Below are 7,822 nucleotides of genomic sequence, written 5' to 3' on the forward strand. Positions count from 1 at the left end.
AAAGGCAAGACAAAGGAAGACTAAAATTTTCCCTATTGCTGAATAGACGAATGCAATTCTATTTGACTGCGACTTATAAACAGAACAGAACATATAATTTATTTAGAATTAAGCATATACAGCTCATCTTCATATACAACAAATATATACATGCAAGGATATAAAAAATGGTAAACGCATAATAAACTAGTGAAAGTGTAATACAACACATGTAATATATACAATCCTTATTTAACTTTAAACAATACAAACAACGTGGTCTTATATAAGAATTTAAAGAGTTTATTTCATATATCATTTTCCGGCATTCAATGAATCAAATTTTTATTTAAAAGCTTTATTACAATATATATAATATAATAAAGATCAAATCTTTTCTTCAACCTGACTTTTCTCCCATAACTTGTAATGAAACTATGTTTAAGTATAGAGCAGTTTATATTTTTAAGGAGTCCGTTCTTCGTTACAAGTGTAAACATTTAGTGCCAAAATTAGATATTTATAACTGAACTACAAAGGAAAGTTCTATATATTATGACTTGACAACATAAAATTAATATTTTTTGTTTGTTCTTTGTTTTATTTTGATTGCATAACCGTTAACGCTCAATATATAGTATTGTATGTATTCAAATTGTTTCTGTTTACTATTTTTAAAACAATGTTATTTGCATAACAGATATGATAATCTGAGTATGATGGAACAGTTTTTCTTTGAACATTCTAAACTGTCTTATAAATTGAACCTTAGCAAGATACACCCGATTAGTTTTTTGGCCATACAATTTTGCAAGTACCACCGAAATTATAGACATATTTTCATATAAAATTCTAAGCATTATCTATAAATATTCACACAATTATAAATTATCTCGTATGATTCACTTCTTAACCTTCAAATTATAAGTTACGATATGCTTCAGGTTACAATATAGCATAGAAAACAATTCTTCTCTAACCATATAAATACTAAATATATCTTAATTACAAAATGTGAACAGAAAAGGGCAGTAATATTTGACAATTTGCAAATATACAATATCAAGAGTGTTTGTTCTTTTCTACTCAGGAACATGCTTTTTGGAGTTTGACTGAAATTAAGAAATTTAAAGATTCTGACTAGATTAGTTAATTGGAACGCTATTTTCCCCAGTTACATTAAAGGCCCATAAAAATTTCACCCTTACCCCTGGTCCTGTTTCAGCTTCAAAAAAAGTAACTCATCGGCATCTTTTGAGTCTTTTGCATATTGGCAATAAGTACAGGTATTGTGATTTAGTTTAGGTGATAACTATAGAAGTTATAGTTTTTGTATAGTGGTTATAGTTTTTGTTTAGTGGTTATAGTTTTTGTATAGGGGTTATAGTTTTTGTATAGTGGTTATAGTTTTGTATTTGGGTTATAGTTTTTGTATAGGGGTTATAGTGTTTGTATAGTGGTAATATTTTTTGTATAGTGGTTATAGTTTTTGTATAGTTGTTAAAGTTTTTGTATAGTGGTTATAGTTTTTGTATAGGGGTTATAGTTTTTGTATAGGGGTTATAGTTTTTGTATAGTGGTTATAGTTTTTGTAAAGTGGTTATAGCTTTTGTATAGGGGCCAGAATACCACTTTGTTAACATTTTGTTACCTTTATCAGAAATTATTTTACATTCAGAAAATTTCTTTTAGGTGATCGCATCCTACAAGTTTTAAATCTATTTTAATTGCATTGTGAAACACACGTTTGTCTTTTCTACATGTAGAACATTATCATTTCTGAGACTTTAAGATATAAGTCGAATAAAGGAGTATACAAGGAAATGTAATTAGCTGCCTAAAGGACTAATTGATACCACTCAAGTTCCAATGGGAATGGTTTATACTTTTATAGCAAATATTCTCTATCAACTCCACATCTGTACTTACAATATACAATGTACATTTATATTCTGTAAACATTATATTCTTTTATTTAGAATACTATCATTGTATAAACCTTAACAGACTGGACTAATCAAACAAGGGAATCATAATTCTCATGTTTAATTATGAATGTCATTTTAAATCTACGTCCTTTTATATATATTTTGATATATTATAAAAGTTGCCCAACATCTTTGTTGTTAATCATATAAAATGCATTCGTTTTGGTCACTTTGTTGTTAATTATATGAAAAAAAAACAACAACATTAATTTTGGTCGCTGTTGTTGATTAAATGAAATAGCCTTAATTTTGTAAATAAATTGAAATTGAAATTGGTCACTTTGTTGTTAATTAAACAAAAAACATTAATTTTGGTTTTGATGTCAATTTTGATGTCAATTAAATCAAGTAGCATTAATTTTGGTCGCTTTGTTAATTATATGAAAAAGCATTAATTTTGGTCGCTGTTGTTGATTATATGAAAAAGCATTAATTTTGGTCAATTCTTGAACATAATATAATGGAAAATTAATTGATTGTTTGGTTTTCATTTAAAAAACTTTCACAAAACAGGGGGAAAACCTAAGTAATTTTTTTTAAGGTGGCATTCCTGAGTGTTATGAAAACCGAATTGTGTCCGTCATTCGTCATTGTGAAAATTTTAAAAGTTAAAAAAGTTTTCGTGAAAAAAATTTAAATATTTTTTTTTTATTTTCCCCCCTCAATTTTTCCCAAATATTTTGATATTTTCTACGATTTTCTGACGCAAATCGTCTATATTATGACTTTTTCACGCATTGACATTATATTTAAACAAAATTCGTTTATGTTATTTTGATTTTTGTGTATAAATGATGTACGTGTCTGATATATAGCATTAATTAATCTTTGAAATGAAGTAATAAAAGATGCAAAATTTTATCAAAATATTCACACGCGACAGTTTACGGCACACTAAATCACTGCGATATATTTATTCTACAAATTTAATATATTAAAATTTACATAACATTTGTATGTATGATGTTGATGATGAAATAAATCTTCCATTTGTAAATCAACCGATTTGCTTCAAATATAAAGTTTATGGCACCCAATCTATGAATTTTACGACTTGCCGTAAATAATTGCAAAAAACGGGCAAAACAATCAACCAAAATTACGTCATGAATGAATAAACATTCGCTCGTTCATTTTCTGAGACAACCTCCTCTATCTTTATATCATCAACAGACAAATATAACTATTCCAGATTACACTAATATGGAAAGTCTTATCTGTAAATATTGCTATTACCAGGAGCGCGGAAAAAATGAAATATTGACGAATCAGAGATTAAATCATCATCGTCTATTGAACGATTAGACTTCCTTCCGAAGGTTTCCGAATAACCGGAAGTTTCTGACAGCAAGTTGTTATGGTTAAAATGATGTATTGTTGTGCCGGTAAAATTTACCTTTTGCTCCCCATAATTGTATTGATTTCGGGTCGAGTAGTCTTTTTCAGATTTATTATGTGTTTCGTAATTGGTATAATTTGCCAGAAAAATCTGACTGGTAAATAGATACAAAGCTGTATTTGGAACTGAGATAAATGATGTTTTCTTTGTACCTAACCCCACCCACTCGTATTATTTTTATTTTTTTTTCTTTTGAGGGCATCTTTAAAGAAAACTAAAACGTAATGGGAAATTTTTTTAAATTTATTTCGGGAATTATTTGGTTTTCCGGGGTAATTCGTTTAATCGATAAGCCCTAAGGAAAAAAAGTTTTAACATAAGAAAGCAGTCGTTGAAACAATTGATGAAACAAGGGGGAAAAACAACAACAAAAGTTTTCATCGATATATTTCTGGTTTTTACGATTAAATACATTTGTATTTGTTAAAAATGTTAAGTAATTTTTTTGAGACTTTTAAAATAGTGGTAAAACTCGATGAAAATGCCAAGCCAGACCATAAGTTGTAATGCATAGAAACTTGAGTTAGTCAATTATTATACTTTCACTAACATGAATTCAATTACCATATTATCCTATATATATTGTCTAAATATGTCAATTATCCAGATGAGCTATTATAAATGTAATAATTAAATGAAAACAAATATTAACATTACTTTTGATCTAACCAATTGTATAAAAGCCTCAGGTATAGATACAGCTTTTCTTCTTTAAAAGGGGAAATTTGTTTTGACTGTGGACTTGGAGCATGGTACGTGATTACCACCTGAAGAAAGTAGCGCTGAATTTGATATTTTATCTAAAAGTAGACAAATATAAAAAAGAAGTAGTTTTACTTCTATACAAAATGCTAATATAAATCATTATAACTGAACCAATTGTCAAAATGCAAAAGAAATGGATTGTTATGCTCTATATCCAATGATTGATTTTATGGAAACTGTAATAAAGCTCCCATTTAATAGATGAATTTTTGTCTCTAAGATTAATACTATTAATCATTATTACAATATTTTTACAATATATGGATGTGCAGCATCTAACTCTATTATATAAAATAAGTCAAAAGAGTACAATTGATAATCAAACATGCATTTTCTTTGCCGGAAACGCTTATAAATTTCTGTTATATAATTAATATATGACGTAATCAGTAGTAATTATTTTTAGAAAAAAAGGTTTTATTATTTCATGCCTAAAACAATTATGTATCTTTTGTCTCCCCCACTAAGTCTAATTTATGAGAACCTCAAGACACACCCGGCTTGCACCTTTAGCAAATACAGTAGTCCATAATAACAATTTCCTTGTAATTACACTAAATGAAACACACTATTCTGCATTCCAGAATGGCATCGGAGAAGTTCAAAGAAATGTTTTTGCTAACGGCGCCATTAAAAGCAAATCAACCGCATGTAAAGTGCCAAATTATGGGCCATCTTGTTGTTGTTTTTTTATTTTGCAAGAGCACTAATATGCCGAGCATATGCAACTTCAAAGAGCCTATGGCACAATGACATAATTTTAATGTTCAATATAAAAATATTATTGCCCAAATTACAAAAAACAACGTATTCCTGACGTTATTGGTATTGTTAATAAAAACATATAATATAATAAAACCATTTAATAATTGTTTTTCTTTGCACGCTATACTAGTATCTGTGAAATTCGAACGAATCCGCCAGAAGCATTATGATCATACTTCCACCAAACGTAGTTTTCATATAGTTATGTCATTTAAAATAAAGGTTTTGGATTGTTCAAAGTTTAGAACGCAGTACAAAATACTTGTAATAATTGCCAAACGCAACATAAACAAAATATGGTTAAGGTATTTTTAAATGAGAACCTTTTTAGAAACCTTAATTGAGAAAATAAAGATAAATGCATTTCTTAGGCATAATGGGCCTTTAAAATAAATATGATATCCTTACATATTGCAATCAAATAATTATTTGATTGAATTATTTTCATATAGAATCAATTGTATGTATAATTATTGTAAAATGTATGTGCTCTCTGTGATGTTCTAGTTTTCAAATATTCTTTTTACCAATGAACCACCATTTAGTTGAGTTTGTATTAATGAGTTAAAATACCAAAACATGTCCAAACATGTTGGCTGAATCATCATATCAATAAAGTTATCTTACTGTAGCATGTTCTATGATGAGTAACCCATTCACTGTATCATATGTAATGGCCTTTTGACTGTATCTAATAAAATAATTGAATTATCAAAATTAATGTTCTTATAGAAAGTCGATTTGAGGCATGAGATGTCCTTGCTCTATAAGGCAGTTTTGTGTCGCAAATTCGAACCATATTTGGTCTCAACCAATTTTCCACATATACATTAATGTACAATGTAGGCCCTATGTCACCACACATGAAACATTATTAGAAGGGGACTCGAGAGGGGTTAAAAAAACCTTCAATGTATGTTCACAATTGAGCGTAAAATAGATATGTTTGAACTTAAAGGGCTTTGTTGATATTTCGATAATCATGGCAAAGGTATGGCATTTTTATGGCGTGTTGCGTTATTGCTTATTATCAAGAACAAATGCAAACCAAAAAAATCTTTCCACCTGCATGGTAATTAACCGATAAACAGTGCTTAACGGTAGCAGATACAAATAGGGCAACGGTGTTAAACAATCATCAAAATTATGTATGAAGACGGCTTCAAAGATGAGCAAAACGATACTATAGAGTATGACGTAATTGATATAGGTATGACGTCATCGAAAGGGAAACGTTTATTTAGTTTATACTTATTTATGTCTGTTCGCTAAAAGCTTATTGAAACACTCTCGGATCCGTTCCTTGAACCAACTAACACTAAGCAATGCGTATGGTGGCTGATTTGGCACCCTTTTGTGCGTCTAGTTGGCGCTTGCAACAAGACGACAAAGCGCCAAACCGCGCGTTGTCGCGCTGTCGTTTTGTCGTCCTGTCTCTAGCGCGGCACGCCAAACGGCGCGTTGTCGTGCGGCGCGTTGTCGCGATGTCGCCCTGTCGCTTGGCTTATATGCCAATCCTTCAATTTGGACCGAGCGACAATGTGACATCGCGATAACGCGCGCTACGACAACATGCCGTTTGGCGTGCCGCCCTAGAGACAGGACGACAAGACGACAGCGCGCCGCTTGGCTCTTTTGTCGTGTTATCGCTAGCGCCAACGCGACGCCCAAAAGCGTACCAAATCAGCCACCATAAATGAGTGTTAAGTTCCTTGCTACGACAAAATTCAGGATGCTGTCGATTTTGTTTATGAAATGGAATCCTGATAGAATATACAAAGCTTATTAATAAATGATTCATCTTAAATCCTTCCTATATTTTTTCTTCGTGAAACAACAAAACTTTTACATCTAGTTTCGTCAATTATCATTCAATTTAAGAGTAAGATGACGTAAAAACTACGTGTTTGAATTTCTAATGTGCAAAATTGTTTCGTTTAGTTTACATTTAAGGATATTGCTCATTAGCTGTGTGATTGATTTCTGACGGCCGCCACATGAACAACGGCTTAAACTTTCCCCCGAACACTTATCTATAGCTTTAACAAAACCTGATGTGTTGTGTGTGGTTTTGTTGGGGTTTTTTTTCTTTTCATTTATTCATTTACTCTTCCTTACTTACTTCCTTTTTTACAAAAAGAAGTACGTTTACTTAAAGTTTTACATATGAAATGGAAATATGGATACCAAGTTAAATTAGTTTTACTTTTAAATTAAATTGGTTTTACTTTTAAAATTATTTTTTTTTTTTTGTATTTTCTGTCGATTTTTTCATAACAGAATAAATGTTAACGAATGTGAAATGCTATTTTATAAAACTGAATCTTAAAACTTTACTGTAGGTTTAATAAAACATGTTAGTGCAATAAAATCTGAAGATTTTAAGCACAAGACAGCAACGCGAATATTAATGATTTAATATTTCCGAACGTTTCTGCAGATGTTATAATATGATATTACTAAAAACTAAAAAAAAATGTGCATTTATATAAATAAAAGAATGATTTGTGTTATATATTCGTATAAAGAAACGGAAGAAAATTTTATCATGATTTTCAGGTGCAAGTGCCTTTGCTTTGACAGTAATGTTTTAGAGTTAAGTTCCGGGACCGTTATAGACATGACTGATTTTAAGAAAATATGAATGCTAGAGACCTTTTATAGTACAAGTAATATCTTGAGTGTTTTAACCTAATATGAGTATGCTGAAGACCATGAGGGTGGATACCAAGAAAATAAAATTAATTATAAGTATTTATGGTTTAAAATTAATATTAAAAAAATATTTTGGAATGTCAAAAAATGTGATTTCAATGCCATAAATACAACACAAACCGAGACAAAAAGTGTTTACAATCTATACTGTAACCTCCCCCCCCCCCCAAAAAAAAAGAAAAAAAGTAGGTCTTAAAAAAAGGCAACAATA

The sequence above is a fragment of the Ruditapes philippinarum genome, unplaced genomic scaffold, assembly GCF_026571515.1.
Source record: "Ruditapes philippinarum isolate M1 unplaced genomic scaffold, ASM2657151v2 ctg2613_1_1_1_1, whole genome shotgun sequence".
NCBI lineage: Eukaryota > Metazoa > Mollusca > Bivalvia > Venerida > Veneridae > Ruditapes > Ruditapes philippinarum.